At 42.5% G+C, this 25,039-nt stretch overlaps 3 long non-coding RNA genes and 1 pseudogene across 5 annotated transcripts; 2 read left to right on the forward strand and 2 right to left on the reverse strand.

Annotated features, from left to right (window-relative positions):
- Window positions 1-12,847: 12,847 nt before the first annotated feature.
- On the reverse strand, window positions 12,848-15,409 carry LOC136533794 (uncharacterized; annotated as a pseudogene).
- Window positions 15,410-17,298: 1,889 nt separating this feature from the next.
- On the forward strand, window positions 17,299-18,596 carry LOC136533797 (uncharacterized). 3 transcript variants are annotated; one of them, XR_010778563.1, is made up of 3 exons: window positions 17,299-17,923; window positions 18,139-18,261; window positions 18,559-18,596. It is a non-coding gene; the product is annotated as an uncharacterized lncRNA (long non-coding RNA). The 3 variants fall into 3 exon arrangements; XR_010778565.1 differs by having other exon boundaries at window positions 18,565-18,596; XR_010778564.1 differs by lacking the exon at window positions 18,559-18,596 and adding an exon at window positions 18,392-18,556.
- Window positions 18,597-20,886: 2,290 nt separating this feature from the next.
- On the forward strand, window positions 20,887-22,185 carry LOC136533796 (uncharacterized). The gene is made up of 4 exons (XR_010778562.1): window positions 20,887-21,081; window positions 21,280-21,372; window positions 21,487-21,627; window positions 21,981-22,185. It is a non-coding gene; the product is annotated as an uncharacterized lncRNA (long non-coding RNA).
- Window positions 22,186-23,594: 1,409 nt separating this feature from the next.
- LOC136533795 (uncharacterized) lies at window positions 23,595-24,954 on the reverse strand. The gene is made up of 2 exons (XR_010778561.1): window positions 24,126-24,954; window positions 23,595-24,043 (listed from the first exon to the last, which is right to left on the reverse strand). It is a non-coding gene; the product is annotated as an uncharacterized lncRNA (long non-coding RNA).
- Window positions 24,955-25,039: the final 85 nt, after the last annotated feature.

Here is a 25,039-nt window from a genome sequence, read left to right on the forward strand (position 1 = left end):
TTGAGCATCCATCTATATTAACTTGAATCCATCCAGGAGGTGGAGGTTGCCATAGAATAGAGTGGATCACCGGAGCTTTGCGTGGTTTCCCTTTAAGCCCCAACGCCCGAAGTCTAAGCAGATTAGTCTGTGAAAGTGTGCTTCGAGCCCAGTTGAGCTTTCCAAGTTCTCACGTGTGGATGGGAGGCACGAATGCTATTTGCCAACTAGTGACCCTGCCCGAGCAATTCAGAAAGTTCCTCTTCCGTCTTCTCACGAGCAGACAAAAGTTGGGTCAACTTCTGGATAAACTTCACATTGCTTTTCAATTCTCTCGCTGGAAGAAGGACTCCAACTATATGACAGGCAACTGCCACTGGACTAACATCGGAACCGAAGACCTAGGCAAGAATCTTCTCTGTAAGAGACCTTAAGAGGTTCTCTGTTCGCACATCCATTTTCTTGCTCCTCGGCTAAGGTTGAATCAAATATAGAAGAAGCGAAAGCAGGAAGCTGAAGGATATCCCTAGCGTATAAGGGCTAGCGATATTCGTACGAAACATATATGACTATGAATTGATAGTTGCAGATGGCTGTAGATAAGGTTGTTGCTTTGTCTCCTTGGCTAAGAAAAATAATAGTTGTATTGGCAAGGCATGAAAGGGATTTTCTAATGCTATTCGAAGACGAATCGGAATACGGAACCGGAAGCCGTAGCCCAGAACCTTAAGCTTGAGCGGAAGGGGAGGAAACCGGCTATTCAAACTGGTGGGTGGGTGGATACCCTAGTTCTTATTGCATTGTCGGAGCAGGGGCGGATAGGGATTCATTAGTTTGACAACACAAGGGTGTCATGTGGAGAAAGAGAATTGAACTATTCTCCAGGTACTGGTACCGCTTAAGCCCAAGCAAGTGAAAAAATCCTGTAAGACAGACTTGATTTACTTTCCTTTCCAAGACCTATACCATATGGTTTGGGTATACCACTATCACCTATCGAAATGAAACACTAACCTGCCCACGACCCCCTATACCGGATACCTTTGCTTTGAAACCAATGACTAGTAGAGGATTTCGAGGAACTATAGCATTTTGAAGTAGGGATGGGCTTTCCTCGGATTAGTATTCGGATTTTGCTGGTCTTGCCAATGGTTGTTATTCAAAAGAAGGGTTCGCACCGGCAAATAAAAATATATTTTCTAGTTGTAGCTTTCGACAAAGCTGGGGAATGCCATGGTTATGTCCCTGAATAGGAAATTAATGTATGAGCACATCACAGTGTGGGATAAACTATTGTGCAAGTAAGAACAATGCCGGGATCGAATAATGCCACAAGCCTATTCTTTCCCATATCACCATATCCTGCACAGATCACTCCCGATTAATCGTAACTATCTCACATCAGAGGAAGTAAACACAAGAAGTTCCTCTACAGTTCAAACTGACTATTTCTATCCATTCCCGACTCTTCTTGCCTTAATGGATCAATTTCTTCAGTCTTACTTTAATTTGATTGAGCCCAACTCTGTTTTCACTGCCTTCGGTCTAATGACCCCTAATAGTGGAACTACGGAAGACGACTTGTTTTCAGCACTGCTCTTTTCAAGCTATGATGAAGTAAACACCAGAATAGGTAGGAAGAAAATTGCACTATAAGTCTTGTTAAACAACTGATTATCCACTGTAACTGAAGCATTTGTGCCTCCCCATCAGAAGCAATCAGTGAAAGCACTCCAATATTAGCAAGTTGAATGGCTAAATATGTATCAATTCACTAACCATTTGCGCTGGTGTCAGATGTGACACATACAACCCAGTAGTGTATCCTCGATAGGTTATATTGATCACCAGCATAATGACCAACAGAAAACAGATAGTGGGGTACTAAGAGAGGTTATGTCGGAGCTGAAACCAGCTTTCCTGGCTTTTGATTCCTATTCATCTGATGTGTTGATGCTTGAGAAGAAGCTTTGGCACTGACACCTTACTTTCTTTCGCATAGGGCTTTAACAGATAAACTCTTTACAATACTTTATGCTGTAAAACAAGAGGAAGAAAAGAAAGGATCCATGATGTGCATGTGCCTTTTGGTCTTGTACCAACGCTCTTTAATAACGAGGCTTTCCAGCTTCTGGGATGCTTCATAGCAAGGTAAGATCTAACTCCCTGGGTGGATTTGTATTCCTCTTCACTCATTCTAGTCCTTAACTACTTGCTCGATAAAAGCTATCCCAACAAAGCTTTGACAGTTACTTCTTCAAGAATCCAAACCTACTTTTCTATGGCTAAAAAGGACCCGAAATGGCGTGCTGCCATGCTGGATGAGATGGAGTCAATGAAGATAAATAAGGTTTGGGACTTAGTTTATTTACTGCCAGGGCTATTAGGTAGCTTGGTAAGGGATAGGCTGTAGGTTTGTGAAACATAGGAGTAGAGGAGTAGGCATTTGGATCAGAACTGGTAGGAAGCAATGGAATAGGTCAGTAAAATAGGACTACTAGTAAAGGCACGTTATTCGCTAAGAATAGTTTCGTGATAGGTTTTTAGAAATAGGAAATTTGATCGGCTTAACTGAGTTTATTATGGATCGTTGCCTATTGAGTGGAAGGATTCCTAGTACCATAGGTAGACTTAAACGCAACGTTTTGTTGAACTTTTTTGGAAATTCCTTTTAAGGTCCAATTCCTTTATCTGTTGGTAATCTAACGAATCTCTCTGAAGTTCACATGGGAGAAAATTCACTACTACATACCTAACGCATCTACAAGTGTAGAAAGAACTCTTACTATTCATAATGGTCAAGTACCAGTCCTGCAACTCATAATGGCCAGGTACCAGTCCTGCAACCCGCTTCAACGTTCTAAGGACCACAAATGATAAGATCTGATACCTGGTTTGCTGTAATTCCAATTCTCGTAATCTTTGATGAATCTCCATAATCTTTAGAGATTCTTGTGGTGTACCCCTCCCGTGTTATCATTCACAGCTTCGTAGGGCAAGTTCACCATCTCTCTGAGAAAGAGGAGCGTAAGAAAAGGAGGTTCTTTTCCCATCTCTTTTTGGCAATGGGTTAAGGAATTTAGGGCTAGAAGAGATCTAAGAGTGGATTGGGCAGCATTAATGGCATGAGCACAACTGTGATCTTGATCTCCTATCCACCTTGCCTTTCTTCGAAATGACACTCTCTTTTCTAAGTGCGCTCTTTTCTTTTGTAGTACCTATTAGTAGAAGATTAGCTGGAGTCATTCTAGTTAGAAAGTATCATATACGCTTTCAATGACTACTTCAAAGCCGAAGGAGGAATGGAGAGAGGGAAGCCAGTGGATAAAGATGTGACTAGTCAACTAGGTGAGAAGTTGCCTAAGCTCATTTTCAAGAAGTCGTGGTCTGTGTTTGAGTGTGAAAAAGTTTGCATCCCTAAACTTGTACTGAGTAGGGTTTGAGTAGGATCTCTCTCCATTGATGAACACTCATTAGTAAATAAAGAAAAGTAATCTGGGTTGTATCACAATAGCTCCAGGCATGTATCATAAATCAGATTCCCTTATCCTTGACCTGCGGCCTTGTATTAAGAATGGAATTTGGCTATTTCCTGCTAAAAAATGGTTTTAGCAAAGGGCATGATTCAATTCTAAGCTAAACCCATTCAACTGCTATAAAAAGGCCTGAGCCCTGCGTTGATAGAAAGAGCGCTCTTTTCATGAAACTAGAAATCTCGTAAGAGAAGAAGTGAGAAATTGGATCGACAAAGCACCATTTCCTCCGCTCAAGGAAAATCAATGCTGAAGACTGACAACCAACATCGATAGGTATTACAGTGCCTCTGAGTTATCTCGTACTCGCGGTTTGACCTACCCAACCAGCAACTGAAGTGGAAGACTGACTGACTTAGGTGTTGGCTTTTAGCTCACCTGCCAGTCAATATTCTTATTAGACCCATGTGACAATGGTGTTTCCAACACAAAAAGTATGGTATACTCAAGTAAAGTACTAGCTTCACCGGAAAAACAACTGTAGCTCATGTGTGATCGTGGATTCCACGGTAACTATTGTAGTTCCAGCTCTACATTAGGAGCATAGGGGCTCTATCTACATACAGAGTTTGACCCATGGTACGATGCAGCTAAAAAAGGTAAGCCGGATAAGTGCTTTAACCATTTAGTCAAAGAGACTGAGCGAGTGAATTGGTTTTCTATTTTGTCAGCGGATCTTACGAGCTTTCATAGAAAGCATACTATATATTTTACCGCGTACAAGGACAAGTGGTGGGTAATCATGACACGACACAGAAAGTAGCATCCCTTCTTTTCCATAAGGATGAATTGTTGGTTCAAATCGGATAATCAATCAATAGGGAAAAAGGAAGGGATTACTGTAAGATGGAATGCTCGCGTCGGAATTCATTCTTCTCGTTACGGTAGCCTAAGAGCATTCAAGAGCTCAGTTAGAGCCTCTCAATTGATAGAGGCATGTTCATATGAAGCGCTACGCATATCTTATTTTACCAAAATAGGGTGGCACTTTTGGGGCTGGTAATTGAAGATCTGGGATCTATCAGTCAAAGTGGACTACTAAAAAAACTTCTGTTGCAAGGTAATTTTTTAAAGTCTATTTAGCTTCTTCGTAGAAAGAAGGGATTTGTTGCTTTCTTAGTAACAATATTCTTATGCTATCTGGCTATCGAGAAGAAGAATGGTTAAAAAAAAAGGGAAGATAAACAAACAATTTCTCTCCCTTCCCCTAATCTAATGGAAAACTTTCCCGAATCTAAAGGAACTAGCCATAAGATAAAGAGGTGGTGGAATACGGCCACTCATCCGCTTCCTAGCCGTAACAGATGGAATTGGAATCTCACTTAATGAAAGAGAAGATGCACTATGCTTCATTCAATTGGACAGCTCTGCCCATCTCTAGACTGTACTCTTTCAGATTCGGCAATGGATCTTTTTTTACCCTTCTGGGGACTAGTCTAATTCTTAATTAGCAATCTAATCTTGAATAATATCAAATAGTGTTCCATAATAGCCTATGCCGTGACCCATCCTCCTGTGACACTGATAGTAGTAGGAATTCAGCACCTGGAAAAGGTTTTTAATCGGAGTCAGGCAACTCGAGAGCTCCAAAGGACATAAGAACTTCAAACAACTTTTCAGTGTGAACGAGATAGAAATTGTACTTCTTTGCTCTTTATGTTCTTTGCCCTTATTCTTCATCTACTATGGTACAAACTTTTTTGAAATGTCTGTCACGACTTAGTTTGAGCCATTCTTGGGAATGAGATAGCTTTCACCTCTTTCTCCTTAATAATATCCATAAATTCTGAAGCTCGTTCTATTAACTGCTTAAATGTCGTTATCCCGACAGGAGCAAGAGGAATTCGAAATTCATAATGCAATCCTTTTAGGCAAATAGAGACTTGTTTTTTAATGGGAATAAGCTCCGAACATTGCATCACCAAGAGTCTGAATCAAGCAATGAACTCCTGGGCTTTCTCTGTCGGTTCCTAGATGCATTTCCTCAACTCGTCAGTAGTGACTGACTTCTTTCTTTAGAAGGTCGGAATCCGCCTGAATAAATCGCACATATGCTCCCAGGACTTCACGGAATTAGGAGGCACAGAGGTAGGTATACCAAGAGAAAGCTATGTGGGTAAGCGACGAGGGTTAAACCTAAATAACAAGTTTGAGTTTCCAGAAGTATCTCCACGCTGAGCGATGAACCTCGCCAAATGCTCTTTTGGTCCATCTTTTAGGTGAAATTTGGGCAATATGTATCCCGCTGGGTATGGCTCGTAGTCAATCTCTGGAGGATATGGAGGATCATAGGCTAGGTAACCTTTTCACTATTCATTTATAAAGGTACCTTCAAGTAACCAGGTCTCTTCATCCTTATTGGGCACTCCCACAAGAGACAATTCTTTTTAGCCTCTAAGAGACAACAAGAAGAGCCTAACCAGGACCTTGAGATAACAGCCCATAGGGTAGCCCCTACAGAGCAAAAATCTAAGGCCAAAATACCGGAGTTCTTTCTTTGCTTCCAAGAACATAGATTTCTTCTTCAACCCAGGTCATGACCGAGGGCGGGTATCTCACTCGCATATCTAGAGCCCAGCATCTCTCCTGAACGACACCTTCCGTAGACTCTACTGGGGGTATTTCCCGAGGCGAGGGTAAATATGTGCATCCATATCGGTCAGGAAACGACAATGACTCTTCTTCTTTCGGTAAGCTATGGGCACCTCACAATTCTTAGATGACATTAGTGGAAGCGAACATTCGTAGCATTCATTGTCACCGATCATTGAAAAAAGAAGTCGTATGAAAACTTAAGGAATCTTTAGATTTGGTGGCTATAGACTCAAAGGGCACAGACAGGCTGCTGGTACAGTTTTTTTAGCTAACTAAAGTCCAACTTCCTTTGCCGAAAGAGGATGAAACGGATCAGCCGATTCAACTTAGCATTACCCGACTCGTAACTTCAAGCACAACCATCCATCTCAATCCAAAATCTCCGATCGTCTGTGATCCCTCCTCCGGTTTTGGATATATAGACAGTGCCTGCTCTCAAACCAACCAAGACAGCAGCAAGTTCCCATCGAGAACATGACGATAGATCAATATGACCAATTTCTCTAATATCTCGGGTGAATACGTGAAAAAGTGTTGCTTAGCTCAGTGAAATGGAATAAGGAAGAGAAAGTGTAGTGTGATAAGGGAAGATGCAAGTCAATTTTGAGCAAGCAAGGGCTGAGATAGATATACAAACAAGAAGAATTCACATCCTTTTTTATTTCCCTTTGCTTCTAGTAGGAGTACCAAACCAGGTATTCACTGGTTTTGCTTCTGACATAACAAGGGAAGCAGAGCTTTCCTTTCGCCTCTTTTGTGTTCTTGTCAATTGCACTTCTTGTGACACGCAATTCTGGTAGTTGTACTTCTAGCACTGCTGTCACCATATCATCTTTCTTCTTCATGCAACTTGTCCCCAAATAGTACCCCCGACGGCTACACAACTCTCTCAGCTCATTCAAAGTCTTCCATTCGCTCTCACTCTTCGGACTTTTTAGTGCCATAGGTTTTCCTAATGGGAGTGAGGAAGCAGAGCTTTCCACTCGATTCCACTGATCGAAAGATCGGGAGGGATTTTGCAATGTGAGAATGAAATATGCAAAAGAGAGTTTGTTGGTAAATGAACGGCATGGGTGTCCCAGGTTTGCCACAATTGTAGCAACCTCCTTTCTTTTTATTCTACGGTTATTTCTGAGTAATCTATTCCAACTTAGTTTGTTAAGTGTAGTTTTCCCTCATGACACTAATTGGGGTTACGAATACATTGACAGGTACAAGCACATAAAAGTTTGCTACAAGAAACCAACGTTTTCCTCCACTTTCCTATTTGAAAAAAGGAATTGCTCTATCCTTTATTTAATAGTCTCTATGATTTTCGATGAATGAGCCTGTGGTATGCTTTTTCTTCGAAAGGAGTACCAGTATATCTTACGTCAAGGTTCAGTGGAGCAACCATCCAGTGCGCGAATCTCCATACTAATCCCTAGTGTAAGTTGACTCCGATGCTAAGAATCGTCTTCCGGTTGATGATTTCTATAAAACACGTATAGATGCATCTACGTCTTTAGATGTTGTTGATGTTTGGGTCTTTCCTCATCTCACTGCAAGGAGAGCTTGGTACTAGCTGTTGGCTTTCGATTTGCAAGGAAATAGCCTTTCGGGAGTCAATTTTGGTATCCAAACAAGTACTCAGCATCTCCTAATACTTTTCTGGTAGTCCCTTCACTCAGAACATTTTGTTTTCCATAGGATACCACAAGCACCTGTTCCTTGTAGGAATACACTACCTATCTGTGATTTAAGCTCCCCTGGTTTATCACCTCTCCATCCAGCTATTCTCTCACCTTGTACATCTCCTATTCTCCCAATTCCGACTTCCTTTGGTTTTAGCTCCGACATAACCTCTCTTAGTACCCCCCACTATCTGTTTTCTATTGGTCATTATGCTGGTGATCAATATAACCTGTCGAGGACAGACTACTAGGCTGTATGTGCCACATCTGACACCAGCGCAAATGGTTAGTGAATTGATACATATTTAGCCATTCAACTTGCTAATATTGGAGTGCTTTCACTGATTGCTTCTGATGGGGAGGCACAAATGCTTCGGTTACAGCGGATAATTAGTTGTTTGACAAGACTTATAGTGCACTTTTCTTCCTACCTATTCTGGTGTTTACTTCATCATAGCTTGAAAAGAGCAGTGCTGAAAACAAGTCGTCTTCCGTAGTTCCACTATTAGGAGTCATTAGATCGAAGGCAGTGAAAATAGAGTTGGGCTCAATCAAATTAAAGTAAGACTAAAGAAATTGATCCATTAAGGCAAGAAGAGTCGGGAATGGATAGAAATAGTCAGTTTGAACTGTAGAGGAACTTCTTGTGTTTACTTCCTCTGATGTGAGATAGTGACGATTAATCGGGAGTGATCTGTGCAGGATATGGTGATATGGGAAAGAATAGGCTTGTGGCATTATTCGACCCCGGCATTGTTCTTACTTGCACAATAGTTTATCCCACACTGTGATGTGCTCATACATTAATTTCCTATTCAGGGACATAACCATGGCATTCCCTAGCTTTGTTTTGAACTCTGGTGTTGGCGATGAAGAGTTGTAGCCTTGTAGCACCCTTGGATGCACTCCATGCTCTTTCTTAATATTGCTCATAAATGGGCATGGCCAAACTATGGGGACGGTGCTAGCTCAGGTTGCTAGACATCAGCACAAGTATCTGAGGTCTTAAGTCTCAGACATGCAGCAACCTCCTCAAGGTGCAGATATAGATCTGGGATTGGGGTTGAACTTAGGCGTATTGTATTTGGTAACGAAGAGCCCCGTCATTGAAGGACAGTGTGAAAATCGGTATCTAAACAAACTATAAGGTTGTTGTAAGCAGGTGGTCACTTGAGAGGATGATTGTACACAATGATGGAGAACCTTCCTCACTTTGTTTTTCCTTTGGTCATTGAGGCTGTAAACTGGTATGTAAAGTGATTGATTATTAACTAATGATGTAGGATATGGTAAAAGTAGTGTTTGCATCAACAAGGATGATCGGTGGTACCAGCTTATAACAACATGTAGCCACCGAAGTCGCATCAGAGTCAACTTACGCCAGGGATTAGTATGGAGATTCGCACACTGGATGGTTGCTCCACTGAACCTTGACGTAAGATATATTGGTACTCCTTTCGAAGAAAAAGCATACCACAGGCTCATTCATCGAAAATCATAGAGACTATTAAATAAAGGATAGAGCAATTCCTTTTTTCAAATAGAAAAGTGGAGGAAAACATTGGTTTCTTGTAGCAAACTTTTATGTGCTTGTACCTATCAATGTATTGGTAACCCCAATTAGTGTCATGAGGGAAAACTACACTTAACAAACTAAGTTGGAATAGATTACTCAGAAATAACCGTAGAATAAAAAGAAAGGAGGTTGCTACAATTGTGGCAAACCTGGGACACCCATGTCGTTCATTTACCAACGAACTCTCTTTTGGATATTTCATTCTCACATTGCGAAATCCCTCCTGATCTTTTGATCAATGGAATCGAGTGGAAAGCTCTGCTTCCTCACTCCCATTAGGAAAACCTATGGCACTAAAAAGTCCGAAGAGTGAGAGCGAATGGAAGACTTTGAATGAGCTTCTTTTATACATTTTTCCAATAGTAATTCTAGGTACTATTGCGTGTAATGTAGGTTTAGCGGTTCTAGAGTCGTCAATGATTGGTGAACCGGCGGATCCATTTGCAACTCCTTTGGAAATATTACCTGAGTGGTACTTCTTTCCCGTATTTAAAATACTCCGTACAGTACCCAATAAGTTATTGGGCGTTCTCTTAATGGTTTATGTGCCAACAGGCGCAGTACCCTTTCTAGAGAATGTCAATAAATTCCAAAATCCATTTCGTCGCCTAGTAGCTACGACCGTTTTTTAATCGGTACTGCAGTAGCTCTTTGGTTAGGTATTGGAGCAACATTACCCATTGATAAATCCTTAACTTTAGGTCTTTTTTAGTTTAGGGATTTTTCGAGTTGATTCATTCCACCGCGAAGTCCCCTGCATGGGTATCTAGGAAATAGTTACTTCCAAGTGAATCTTCCCTGGATACCTAAAATCTATTTTATTATGATCTATTTCGCAAAAATATAGATTGTGCCAAAGATGCAAAATTGCTTTCTTTTTTCTTTTTATTCTAACTCAAAAAAGAAGAAGAGGAAAAAATTGCAATGATTTAAAGCGAGAACTTGTTCTTAGGTAAATCAATTGGGAGATGCTTCTCTAGAGTGTCCCATATCAGTTTTCCATCTTCCATACGAAAACTATTAATTCATATAAGATCTTCAGTCTTACTCAAAAGGTCCAATAGTGTATGTATATTGTTTTGAGACAATTATACGTTCTAGAAGGCAATTCTAATTGATCAATAAAAATACAATTCAATGGAATTCCTTTTTTGTTTTTCTTTAGATTAGTGAATCTTTTTTGAAAGGTTAAAAGGGGTGGAGTTAACCTGTTTTTATTTTCTTCGAAACTAGTGCCCTCTTCCTCTGTGTGTAGAAAAGGAAGAAATAAATCAACAAATTACTTTGAAATCGGGAGAACCTATTTTGTGACTTGGTCGGCATCGTGCTCTCTTTCACACACTCAAGTCACTAATGGCACAACAACAGGAACGAGTACACAATTGAATAAAAAAGGAATTCACAATAAGGTAGCAAGATCCTTGTCCGTGGCAAATCTATGTTGTTGGCTATTGTCTTTTCGAAAGTAGTTTCTCAATTGTTATTTTCTTCTTGCTTAGGCCCCACTTCTGAAACAAGTTCAAGTCATCTAGAAAAGTATAGAATGCTTAGGACAAACATTCCGAACTCACTGGAAGGGCAGTGATGTGATCCTGTGTCAAAGTAGAGCAGTAGCGATAGTGAATTACTATTCTCATTAACAATAGGGCCTTTCTTCCGATCTTATCCAATTCGTTACGTTTTCTGATTGCACTACTTCCTTCTAATCCAACAATTTGATAACATACCGAATCCTAAAAGAATCCTTTCCTCCTACGCTATCCGACATCCGCTAACTAGATATTTACGCCCAGAGGGGGTTCGTAATAGTTGACCGACTATAAGCTTCCTCCGCGGGGAGGGCTCCTTCTTTTTGCAACTAAAACCTATCCGCTTCCTTGAGAAATTCAATACCTACTTCGGTACGATACATACGGCCTCGGCAAAGCAGAGAAGGAATAGCGATGCGATTCCTACTAGTACTAACGATTCAAACCTAGCCCCTTAGACTGTTCCTATCACCTGCCCGGGATAGCCGGTACGGTTGTAGTATTCTGAGCCCTAGCTGTTCATATGCTGTAGTTCCTCGACAAAGGCCATTGATTTCTTTTCTTTCATCAAAATCAAATGAAAGCAAAGAACCTAAGGAGATACGATTCCTACGCATTGGGAAGAAGTTGTTCGCCAAAGCACATTAGGATTGTGATAATGTCATCTCCACTTTAATACTAATAAGAGGATTAGCGCACGGTACTATCCCCTAGTCTAGGGCAAAGGTACATGAGGGGGAGTATAACACATACCCCTCGTAGGCGGTGGCTAGTTTGAGAACTAATTGCTCATGGCGAGCTTGTTGGATCTTCTTATCCAATCTATCTACAAGATCGGTCAATCTAAACTTTGTCTTATATTCCTATCTCTTAGCCCCTGCGAAGGCAACAGTCCAGAACGAGGAATGAGTGGAGGCGAGCCCGGATGCAGAGATAGATGGTGTAGATGTGTCTGGATAGGAACAAGGCAAGTAGGCATGAACGGGAATAGGCCTCCTTTCCTTTGAAGGAGCGGGAAGCACCGGTTCCGGCAAGAATAGGCTTGTGAAACATAGGCATAGGTATTCGCATAATAAATGGAATATGAATCTGGATAGCTAGCTAGGGAAAGTAGCACAGAAAGGAATTCAAGCATGGGCAAGGTGTGATTAACGGACTAGCGTAAAACAGGATATCCCTCCTTTTCGATTAGAGGACTAGTTCAATTAATGAATTCGAGTGAGGAAGTCACCTAGCAGCAATAAGATATTAATTGTAGCTGGCTCTAGAATATAGGATCAATCCGGCTTGGCAAGATGGGGATACCCGGAAATAGGAAAGGAAGAAGTCAATAGTAAAGGCTAATGTGTCTCACTGGGGCAGTTAGGAAAGTAAGCAGGTCATGGGATTTATTCATAGCGAAAGACGAGGACAAATGTTACTAACGTCAACTAAAAGCAATGAAATGGCGACAGGGGAAAAGCAAAGACTCTACTCACCCACTACCGGACTCTTTGACAGGCTTTCTCGAACGATGATAGACATCCTTTTCTTTTCTCATTTGAATGATGGGACAACTGTCGATGTTTTACCACCGATAGCCTGCCATGGGGGTCCCCGGGGCAGTTTATTCGGGCTTCAGCGTATGCAGAACTCGACGGTTAACGCAAGAGACAGTCGATTTATCCTGGTTCGGACCCTCGATCGTGATCGAGTAATAGTCCTACGTCCAGTCGGCGTTAGCCATTGCGTTGGATTGATTGTAAAGTGTCCTGTGTTTCTAGGAACCCTGCCCTCCTTTATATAGTCAGGAGGCCAGAGTCCTAGTCAGTTTACAATGAGAGTTCCTAGTAGGATTACAGAATAATACTACTACTAAGATTACATGGGAAGAATCCTAGTTAGACTAGATCTTCTCCCTTCCTTGCGGGGTATCCCGTGGGTCCCGCACCGACAGTAGGGATTCCCATTAAAGATACTAACCAATTGATTTATAACTTCTCTGTCTTTTTGGGTGCATTGCTCACGGCACTTGCTCATCCGATGCTCGAGGGACGGATCGTCGTCATAAAAATAAAGCTCGAGGTGTCTCTTTTCGACACCATCCTCTTTACCAAATGATTGTATGTTATGGTAAATCTGGCCATGGGCACGGAATGTGTAGACACCACAGATTCGCATGTTAGTGGTCACACGATCTAGGTGGCAGTACAAAGAAGTGAAAGAGAAGTGGCCATTGAAATATCTGATGTTTGCACGAAAGTGCCTAGCATCAGCGTCCGAGCTTGACCACAACCTCATGAGCTCTGGTGGTGTCTCAGGAGTTGAAAGATGAATTTTTCCACCCCGACAACAGAATCCGGGCGGTTCACCCTCGAATTTCTTTGCGTTGCAGTGCTCGCAGTTCGGCACCGATGGTAGCATGTGTGACTCTGACGGGACATTAGCGTAAACCCTATCATATGGATCCGGGACATTAGGCTCACTGTTCTCTTCCTCATCCATGTCGAGAATGTGCTCAACGTTGGTTCTCTCCTCGTCGTCTTCTGACAAAATGTTGATGGGTTACGCGTTGAAAGAAAGTTTATGAAAGAATATTTTGACTATTACACAATGTACCTTGTCCGACAAAAAAGTATGCCTCATCCTCTTCCTCTTCCTCCTCAAATATGACATCCTCATCACAGTCTGTGCAACACGGCCACATATATGATGAGAGAAACATAATGGCATACGAAAAAACAAAAAAGGATAAATTTAATAAAAAAAATACCATCCTCGACCATAGAGTCTGGCGTATGAGCTTGTGCACCGTTTGGAGGCATTGAAGAGGTACCGTCAACTACAGACGGTTGTGTCTGTGTACCTGTGCAATTATTAGGTGGTGGAACTGGAGTTTCCTAGGTGACACCACCTGTAGTAACAAAAGGTATGAGTTTTTAGAATAGAAGAGCGAAGGTGAAAGCACCGACAATATATACAGATCAAGGCTAATTACCGTTGTAAACCACACTCGGTTGAGTTGGGTCGTTCGAATCATTGCACTTTCCATCTGCACACCCTCTAGCACTTCTTCCAATGTTTGCTTCAAAAGTCCGATTACGATGGGATAGAAGGGCATTTCTCTCTCCAGTGGTCACTCGTTGCCTATGTATGGTCTGTGTCACAGCCACTTTAGGGGTCTGGACTTCTGGATTTTGAACTATAGTCGGCGCGACGTTAATAGGCGTGCCCTTCAATTTATGTATTTCCATCTCGTGTGAAGGCGCTTCATGCGATTGAGGTGAAGAAGGGAAAATAAATTGAGGGTTAAAGTGAGGGCTCTCCATGGCTATTGAGTCTGGATGCAAATTATTTGCTCGGTGTTCTCTCACCATCCTATTGTATTTTCTCTCGCTCTTTTTTCATTTCAACTCCTTCTCTTGTGGAGTCATTTGCAGTTTTCTTGTAGCATTTTTCTGTGCATACAAGTCACGTCGTCTCTTATTTAAAAGCGCCTTTTGTTCAGAAGACATTGCAACCCTTCGTGCTCTATCTAGCTCACGCTTATGCTCTTTTGGACACGTGACAATATTGTCGATGGAACTGGATGCATTTACAGCACCTACATATAATAGAAAAGTATGGTCTCAAATAAAATACAGAAGTGCACATATTGCAAGAACATTAATTTATTATTACATTGTCATGAACCACAATTGGGTTGCCCACTACACTTTTTCTTCTCAAATAGATAACATTAATGAAAAAAACAATGTACCTAGGTTTAGATCAGGTGATGCATCAGTCATGCCAATCATGCCACTTTGATCTATACATTTATCAGAGTATTCATCTACATATATATAATAACATGATATTAACCTTGGCCTCGGCATCATACAAACACAAGATAAAATAATTAGTATTTAGGAAAAAAACCAAAATGGTACATGTGTTATCTTTATCAATCTCCATGGGATTGTATGAGTTGTTTCGATGTAGCCAGTCACTATCTTCATAGACATCAGTGCTTTCCGTGGTCGAATCAACTCCAACTGGTACCATATGGCATTCACTATATATTAAATAAACTAAAAATGGCAACACTGAATTCAGAAAAGCAAAATCAGATTTACCTGCTTTTTTCTGATGATATCGTTCACGATGCTTTCTATTTTTTTATTTCTTTCTTCCTGAGTCATTGCCGCCAATCGTGCCTTTTCCCTTTCCCTTTTTAGCTTGGTGGCATCCGTGTTTTTCTTTGTCTGATGATACTTTTTCCTAAGTTTTTATTTTTTTTCATCCTTTTCTTCTTGAGTCATTGATGCATATCGTGCTTTTTCTCTTTCTCTTTTACGCTGTGCACGTTCATCTATTTGCACTTGTGAATTTGATGTTGTATGGTCACCTGTTTGAAAATAAGTTGATAAATATTTGCTTAATTACTATAAATAATACAAATGAATGCGTCTATGGACATGAGTATAAACAATTACCTTCATTGATGATGTTTGTCAAGTCTTCAAATGGTGCACGACCTTCGTTATTTTGTATATGTTCCATTGTGATTTCACTGAACACAAAATTAACCAATAAATTCATATTATCAAACTTGTCCATGAGAGAGTTGATAAAAAGTTCCATTGACGCTAGAAAGAGTGAAATACTCCCCCCGTCTAAAAAATGTACTTTGACTAAGTTTGTATTAGAAAATACTAATATTCATGATACAAAATAAGTACCATTAGAGACACACATGCTAAAACTATTTACTACCTGAATGGGCGCCGCCTCCTATCGTGCCCATTCAGGATCCTATTGACTACCTAAATGGTCAATTGTTTTTAGGTCCTAATATCAATTGCTAATTATGTAACACCTTGCGATGCTGATGGAAAGATGCTGTTCCTGAAATCCCATCAAGCTAAAAAGTTCCATTGACGCTACCTAATATCAACAGCATCTAGACGTAGGTTGTTCCTGAAATTAATACAACGTCTGGTCTTCCTTTTATTTGTTGAACTACATCCGAAACCCCATCAGCATCTTGCGTCATTCCTTCAGTTGTTTCTGAAATTAAGCATTCAAAATTTATATATAAGAACCTAATCTAAGCATATCAACAGAAAACTCTTTCAGCAATTGTCCAATCTACATATGACTCAAATAGCATCCCATGAGTGATGTACAAAAATAGTCCATATTATGGAGAAACAATTAGCATGTTTACAGTGTAAAAATAGCAGAGAAAGAGCAACATGGATATATTATATAAAAGCATAGTAGGTTTGATTTTGAATACCACACCGACTTTTAGTTTCCTCATTCCCCCTTGAGTATATATTCCATGCTAAAATTCAGAGGGTAATTGTGCAATCAGATGGAACATGCAGCATGAGACTAATTAATCTCCGGAGACCCTTTATGGTACTACTTGCTAAAAATCACATGTGCTTAAAATTCTCGACGCGGGTCCTTCTCCTTCTCGACGCAGGTCCATCTACGAGGACACAGCCACCAAGGTTTGCTAGCATGGAGACACATTTTGTCGAACATGTTGCCCGCGTTATATTCCCTACTTAGGTGTTCGCTTTTTCGCACAGAAGGGAGAGCAGGGAAGGGGTGGGCATACCTTGGTTGACCACCCGCGCCACCGGGATACCAGCACCGGGACGTCGTGCCACCTCACGATGGTCGGCTTTGGTGGCGCTGACGAGTTGGAAGGCGAGCCCGGTGTCCTGGCCGAGGATATGGTGGATGCTGTCGAGGAGCGACGTCTAAAAGTGGCCCAAGCTGAGCGCGTCCTTCTTCACCAGCACCACGGTGCCCCCGATCCGACCCTCCAGCACCTTGGACGCCGCGCCGCCTCACGGTGGTCGAAGGCGTGCAACACGGCCAAGCGGGGAGTCACGGAGGGGAGGGGAGCGATGCCACGATCGCAAGGGGAGCGACGAGCAGGGAGGAGACCGAGGCAGATGGAACACGTGAGCGTGAAACCAAATGAAAGGAGAAAAAAGTTGTCCCTTTTGCAAATGCAAAGAGGGGAAATAATTAAATGTAGGTAGATTTGACAAGGTTCTCAGAAATGCAAAGATATTCCTTTTGTCTTAATTCTCTTTCCTTCTGTGTTAATTCTCTTTTCTTTTGCTCGTTGCCAGGTATACTGGTGCATGCAAACATGCAATGTGTATATGGATAGCACAATAATTTTCTACTTCCCATTTTACCGTTATTCCTCTATCACATGACATGCAATATTCAATCAAGGAGATATCGTAGGATCGCAGGCGTGAGCAGACGGATGAACCAAAATAAATGTCGCACAGGAAAAAAAAAACTATCCACACTTTGTTCCAGGAGATTCTGTTGTGTCCGCCTGGTGTTAATGCGTGTTCAGACGCTACTGTAGGCCAGTCCAGTTGCGCCTGCGTGGTGTTCGTGCGTGTCCCGACCTGATTTTGGGACCTTGTGCTTTGGTGGCCCAATGTTCAACGCAAAATGAATTGCGCTGCGGTGCGAAATCATGCTTCTACCCGTCGTTTCTTTCTCGCAGGCTCCGTCGCCTCCTCCGCCCCCGCCTTTGGCACCTCCGCCGCCTAACACTGAATCCCGATTGCCGCCGCCACTGCTCCTCCAAGTTGGAAGAGGACCATACTTGTCATCGGCCTCGCCTCGCGCAATCCGCCTCCTACAGGTGTTGCCTCCCTCCACTCCTTCTGGCCATTGCCGCATCCTTGCCTTCTCCGCTCATAGCAGGGAGCCCTGCCCCCTTCTTCCCCACAGCCGATAGGGGCACCGCAAGGTCCCTAGGCACCGCAGAACCTCTGACCTCTCGACTGCGCTTTGCCGCTCGGTGGCCAGATCCGGTCTGCCAGATGTACGCTCATCAGTCTACCATCGTCGATGCGGTCGCTTTTGCTTCGCCGGTGTCGCTGCGGGTCAGACGACCATTTTCGGTGCAGTTGCCTCCTGCGCCACGCGCGATGGCTCCATGGGGGCTTCGTCGTCGGATCCAGCACAGACGTCGCCATCACCTCCTCGGTCATGCCCACTGACATGACCAGCGACAGCCGCACGGTGAGATTTCTCCTTTCTCCCCTCTTCCCTCCCCATATCCTCCACTTCCATTGGCTGGCGGAGGTCGGGGAAGGCCGCCTCTATGCGCATCAGTCTCCGTGGTGGCAAATCGGGATGGCGCGGCTGCACGCTCCGCTGTCGCATGGCCGCCTCACCGAGCTGGCCTACTTTATCTCGCTCTCTCCACCTTTCCCTTGCGTCCTTGCCCTACTCAGTGTCTTCGGAGCAGCGGTTTTCAGCGCCACCGGCCGCTGCTGAAAGAACCACGCTGGTCCATCCCCCGATCCCCGACAGCACCAAGGCCATCTTCGCGTCTAGGACGCCTCCAGCCTGTGCTGGTAAGGGCCCTCCTCACGTAATTCCAGCCTTTCATTTGAGGAGAGGTCCCTGTAGTCCCTGATGCGTTATATTCTCTTTAATTGTTGCTTTGCTTTTCTTCTTCCCCAAATTATTGCTGCGGTACACAAGGATTTGAGACTGTTGCTTGCTGCCCATGTGACTTGCTGTCTGCGATCATAAATCAATAAATGTCCTCACCCCAGTATCCATTCCTATTAGCATGTTTCAATTTCAGTTTGGTGATTAGATATATTAGGGTTCAGTGTCATTATCACTTTTATGATTTACCTTCATAGTTTCAGGTTGAAGCCCTACCCTTTGATCCAAAGACAAGCCATGTTCGCTTGGGCTTGTTCGGCTTATAAGCCGTACTTTTTCAGCCAACGAACAATATTTTTCTCTCACACTAAATCAGCCAACAGTAGTTTCAGCCATGGCTTATCAGCCAAACAAGCCCAAACGAACAGGGCGCCAGGACCTTCATGAATTAATCTACACTGCTATACTATTAATTAGGCCAAGCTCATGGTACTGATCCACTGCTGCGCTACCCCTCCAGTCATTACTCAACTACTTACAATTGTTAAAGTAGGGCTCACACCTTTATTTCTACTGAGATGTTATAAATCCTAGGTAGCCAAGAGTGTTAATTGTTCCTACTGACACATGATAGCAATTCAAGGTTGCTGAGAGTTGGAAATTTATCTGTCCCTTTTAGTCATGGTCCATGTCTTACGAGTAACTGCCAAATTGATTTATGTCAAGAATAAATGATTATCATACACTATTTGTTTCCATCTTTTGTTTTATTATACTATTTCTTGCAATTGTGATATGGTCAGGGGCTCAATGCTCAAACAACTACACACATTTCCATCACATGCGTATTGAGGTTTCTGAATGCATTTGTATGCTTTCTGGATCAGGTACATCACCTGAGTATCCATGTTTTTTTTAGTTAATGCTACTGACATCCTCTTTCACGCATTGGCAGTTAAACCGGCTTATCAGCCATTATAAGCCGGCTCTGTTCGGCTGGCTATTATAAGCCGGCTTATCAGCCATGGTACAGTATTTTTCTCTCCCAACAAATCAGTCGTACAAATCAGTACAAGCGGCTTATAGACCAGCCGAACAGAGCCTTAACTATGCGGCACCATGGAAATCGAGGCTTTCCACCTATGCAGCACGGATACTGATACGCTTATCGGTATCGGAAGGATACGGCAATTTCTCAAAAAACATACGTTTTACTATTTTTAATAAAAATAAATAATAATGCAAATTAAAAATGTGGCCGGTGGATCCTATGCTAGGACTAGCTAACAAGCAGTCTAGCACTAGCACTTGCGCCAACACTGTTGAAATTTGGAGAGGCCATCTACTGGATGCAACCGACAAGTGCTGAAGTAGAGTTAGAGTACATCAACAATGAAAAGGGAGTGTACTCATGGCCCATGGGAGATCGGCGGAAGCTAGCTTTGCTGCTTAGTGCTGAATCGTGCTCTCCCCTGCATCTCTCCTCTACATTGCGGGAGCTAGCCGCGTCCGTAGCAGACTGGTGGGTGCTTCCTGGCGTGACGACCTGGAGGACGAGAGGTCGATTGAGGCTTGTTGCCGGCGGCTGGCTGCGGTGGCGCATCTCTTGCGCGGGAGGCGGCGCGAGGGGGGGGGGGGGGGGGGGGGGTGCACGGGATGCGGCGCGAGGGGGTGGGAGCTGATCACCGACGACTGGCGAGCTGCGGCACATCTCCTGCACGGGAGGCGACGCGAAGGGGCGGGGGCTCATCGCCGGCGGCCAGCGAGCGGTGGCGCATCTCCTACGCGGGAGGCGGCGCGCGTGTGCAGCCATGCGAGGCGGCGCCGTGTCAGGACTAGGGTGTCGCAACAGGGGAGATAAAGGTAGCCTTGGCTTCTTGTTGGGCTGGGCCGTATCCCACAGGCCTGATACGTATCAGGTCACGTACTCAATATTCCAAAAATTAAATAAAAATAGGATACTCGAATGATACGTATCCCAGCCGTATCTGGTGCGTATCCGTATCGTATCGGATACGTATCCGATACGCGATACAACATCTTCTTCACGTATCCGTGCTACAGAGCTTTCCACAAATTATCTAATAAGGCTCTGCCAACAATTTCACTTAACCTTCCAGACTTGAGGTAGTCTCCTCAACCTTTCAATTTGTTGATTTAATTTTTCTTTTTGCTTATTTGTGCCCTATCTTTTTTGCTTCCAAATATGTATGACATGGCAATTACTATGCTAATATAACTAAGGAGACACACTATGATTCTTTTTTAGAATTGCTTCAAAAATACGTTTTTTTTTCTATTTTACCTTCTGTATACTCATGCCAACTGAACAATGTCAATATATTTTTTTACCAAATGAAATAGTATGGATGGCTAGGTTTACCAAATTTATTTACAGTCCTAGAAAGGAAACTGCTGATTTCTTTTTGCCTTTGGCATTTTCAGCTTCCATACCATGTCAGCACCAGAATTGGATTCAGACAAATGTTCTTCCTCCTTTGTCTCTGTTTACTCAACCTTAATTGTCGATCAAATCATATGTAGCTGATTTAGAAGACAATAGGAACAAATTTTCCATCTGTTCCATCCATCAGGTTCAGATACATCAAACCTTTTTCTCTTTCTGCACGGAGCATTTGATTGTTAGTTCAAAGAAGCTATCTGTGTTAGCTAATTTGTACTGCAGTTATTTGGATACAGTTAATAATCGTAATAATACACCATTGGTCTGCGTGCTTCATCAGCATCAAACTGGAAGTGACAGCGAAACATCGTACTATGTACGTGTTCTCCTGAAAAAAGCAGCTCGACTTACTAACGTTATCTAATTATGAAACATCGGAAAAAAGCAGCTGCATTACTTACTGTATCATGTTATCTAACTATGAAACTATGTTATATAAATATACAAAAAGATCAGATTTAGAAAAGCCTTTTTCTTTCTTTACTGAATTGCCCTTCCATGCAAATGGCATCAGGATCTTTTGAGGATGCGGCCATATCAACATACAGATTGCCAGGGCAAGCACTAGGCAACTGCATCATGTCTACAATTACCAAACCGACACAAGGTATTAAAAAAAGAAAACCATCTAATTTACCTTACCCATTATTTTTTTCCATTGCTCATTTCATAGCATGACATGGCAGTCCAATATTTTTTTTTTCCATTGCTCATTTCGTAGTATGACATGCCAGTCCAAGAGAAACAACTGTAATTACCTTTATCAAACCAGGATGCTGAAGCCTTCCATCCTAAACGCTATTTGACCAAGGCGCACCCCTGCTTCTTGGTCAGTGTTGTCTGGGTCAAGTACAAGTACAAGGTGATAGTAGTCATTAAATTTTGCTGATCAGATGTTATAACTTTATTCTTTCCCATATTTTTGTGTCCTAGCAAAATGGTAGTAATAAATTAGAACTACAGAGGAATGACAAATCCATGCTTCTAATGCATCTTCCTGTATTTGTTAAGATGCAACTAATAAGGTAATTAATAACCATATGTCTCCATTTGGATTTGGATAAACTCATATGTGGCTGTCTTTAAATTGTGGAATCATTTCCCGGATGTGTGAAAGTTTTCCATTCACTTCATTTTGTTATGTTACTAGGTGTCTATGTTTGTTATTACGCCCCTATTCAACATATATGACAAAAGGTCTCACATTTCTTGCAGATTTTAGTCAGCCGTTTATTTGCTGGCTAGCGGCATGTCAGGTTTCTGCATCGAGATAGTCTGTAACGGATCCATTTTTACATCAAATGGAAGTACTAATGTATGAGGAAACAACCATTCCCAGTGTATTGCCCCCTTTAGGCCTTCTCTTAATATTTGAGTTTTCATAAATTCAGAGTTGTAGTACCTGCCATATACGAGAGAAGACAAGGCTTATGTTCATAAAATGCAAATTGAAGTTGCCCACTGTTGCGTTATGCTCATGCTATGAAGCTTAGTGCCTAAGGATAGCTAATTAAACAAATATATATAGGCATATGCTTCACGAACGGGCGCAGCGGAGCGCGCCTATCTTCCTAGTAAGAGATTTGGATGCACGGGCGGAGCTACGTTGGGGCCAAGCTGTAGCCTGCTATGTCTTGCCTGACGTTTGGAAGTCTCCGCTCATCCCTCTCCCTGGCTGCCTTCCGTGACTCCACATCTAGTCCATAGGTCTGCAGGACTGCGGCCCAGACAGATGGTGACAGCAGGCGTGCTCCCAGCCTTGCTTTGTCTCTGCGCGTATAACATAGGAGTACAGCCTACAGCTACTACTACTACTACTTTTGTGTTCTCATTGGATCCTTTAATTCTTTTTTACTTTCAAACTCATTAATGTGTATAAAATATGTAGGATATTTTTAGTTCTGTATGTTACATGTATTTTAGTGTATATATGTATACATATATGATACATTAATCTAATATTGTGATTCGCCACAGCAAAACAGACCACCAAAGTCATGAAATATCAGTAGTTGGATCAGGCACATCATCTCGCTGTGATTTCTTCCGCACAGAGATCATGAGTGTTTGTTCGACAATTCTGGACCAATTAAATTAATGTGCCTTTAGTATGTAATATATACTTTGATGCACCCCGTTCGCGTGCCCTTAAATCCGGCTTGATCTGCTTCTTTTTTCATCCGGAATAGTGTTTTTCTTTCACAAATTCCTCCAACATTCGTCCAAACCATCCAAATTCCTCCAGAATTCCTCCAGCCGAACACCCCCGCAGAGTTGAGCTGGTAACGTGACCTCTTCTCTTGTAGCATAATCTGTTCATATCACTCTATGTTGTCACTCTGCGTTGAAATGCACATGCCTTAGCAAACTGTCTCTATGCATTAAATGCAGCCATTGCACCAGGTATTTTCCTGTTCGCTTGAACTTGGCTTATCAGGTATGGTACAATATTTTTCTCTCACAACAAAACAGTATCAGACGGCTTATCAGTCGCATAAACCATCGGCAAACAGCAGACTCGTTCCGATGGAGGAGGAGCTCCCAGCCATAGAACCCGCCCCTTTCCAATAAAAAAAAAATCGATCAGCTCTAACACTGCAAGCCTCTCTTTTTTTCCTGTGCGTGGGTCCGGCTATGTAGCCGGGTCTGGTTCCATACACTGCGAGCTAAACGCTAGGACAAGTCATGTCATTTGTGGGACCCACAATAGGACCGCCCCGTTTCACCACACTGCGGACGCTCTAAAGTAGTACATACACTGGGAAGAAGTAACACAGGCGGCAGAATGAAAAACAATAGTTTCAAATCGTTGCATTGTGCAAACAGAGAAAGATAAGCAGTGTTTTCCTTCTCCCTTCTGAAATATGGAATTTCACAAGTACCAAAAGAAATTTACATACACTGCTTGTTCTGAGGAGTTCACTTCTAACAAGATGTGTCAATTATACAAGTATAAACGCTCCAACATGCCCCGGTGGAGTGTAACGGGTGCAGTTCAGTAAACTCCTTCACGGTATCAGGTAGCAAAGAAATCTACATCATCTCGCTTGAATACAAGATGGACGAAACTAGTGAGTAGTAACTGAGGCATTTCTGATTTTCTTCATGGCAAAGCAGAGCAGAGTCCGAGGATGCTTCACCCGCTCAGCTTATAGGATCCAGTTCAGAGGATCCTATGGGGGCTTCCGGAGCGATCTCATTGGAAAGCCCATGCTGAAAACAAGTGCAAAGTGTTCGCCTGCATCCTGGTAAGAGAAAAAATCCTTACGGCGGATAACCTGCAAAAGAGAGGTTGGCCACATCATGAACACTGCGCATTGTGCAATGGACCCCTTGAAACAGGACTGCACTTATCCTTACTTTGCCCTTTCGCCGAGGAAGTGTGGAGCCGGATTCTATCTTGGGAATCTTGGGAGCACTTCGATGGACAATTGATCTGGACAACTCAGGAACCGCTCCAATTCAGGTCATGGTGGGAGGAGGGCAGGAGGCCGAAACTAAGATAGTCGAGGAAGAAGACGCTTCAATGGATTGGTGATCTTCACATTATGGAATTTATGGAAAGAGAGAAATAGAAGAATCTTCAACAATGCTCATGAATTGGCACTGCAGGTGGCTTCAAAGATCAAAGAGGACATAGAGCAAAGGAAAAGGGCATTAACTTGGAGGGTGTAATTCTCAGGGGCAATCTGTAATCCAATTGCACTCTCTGGCATTTCTTTTTTTCTGAGGTGGGCCGAGCCCCCTTGCTCTGTACATAAACCTCTTTTTCCTCTCTTAATTGAAAGGCAGAGCTCCGGCCATTGCATTAAAAAAAAGCTCGAGGATGCTTCATAGCTTTTGAATTGGTCACTTGGTATATCAGCTTCTGGATTTCTCTCCACAGGTACAGGTCTAGAAGACTAGAAGCGTCAAAATATCCCAACACCAACAGATTGCTTATTACGCCGCATGGCACTCAAGTTCTTCATCTACTTTCAAACATGCATTTCATTTTATCTTGACTTTATGGTCATGGAAGACTGCGATTGCAATGGACCTGCAATAATATGCAAGCATTCAAAACTATGCCACAATTCAAATTGTTCAAGAAATGGAGAAAAATAGAGGTTCCATTTCTTTTTCCTTTCTGCCATATCTCTATTAGCAGCAGTGTAATTACTAAAGCAATTCAATTTCAGATTTGAACTTCTTAATATCTTTTTTCCCTAAACATGATGACTCCTCAAATACTTTTTAATTATGTAGTAGTAGCAACAGACCATGCTGTTTAT

Source organism: Miscanthus floridulus, unplaced genomic scaffold (genome assembly GCF_019320115.1).
Source record: "Miscanthus floridulus cultivar M001 unplaced genomic scaffold, ASM1932011v1 os_1198_1_2, whole genome shotgun sequence".
In the NCBI taxonomy this organism is placed as follows: Eukaryota; Viridiplantae; Streptophyta; class Magnoliopsida; order Poales; family Poaceae; genus Miscanthus; species Miscanthus floridulus.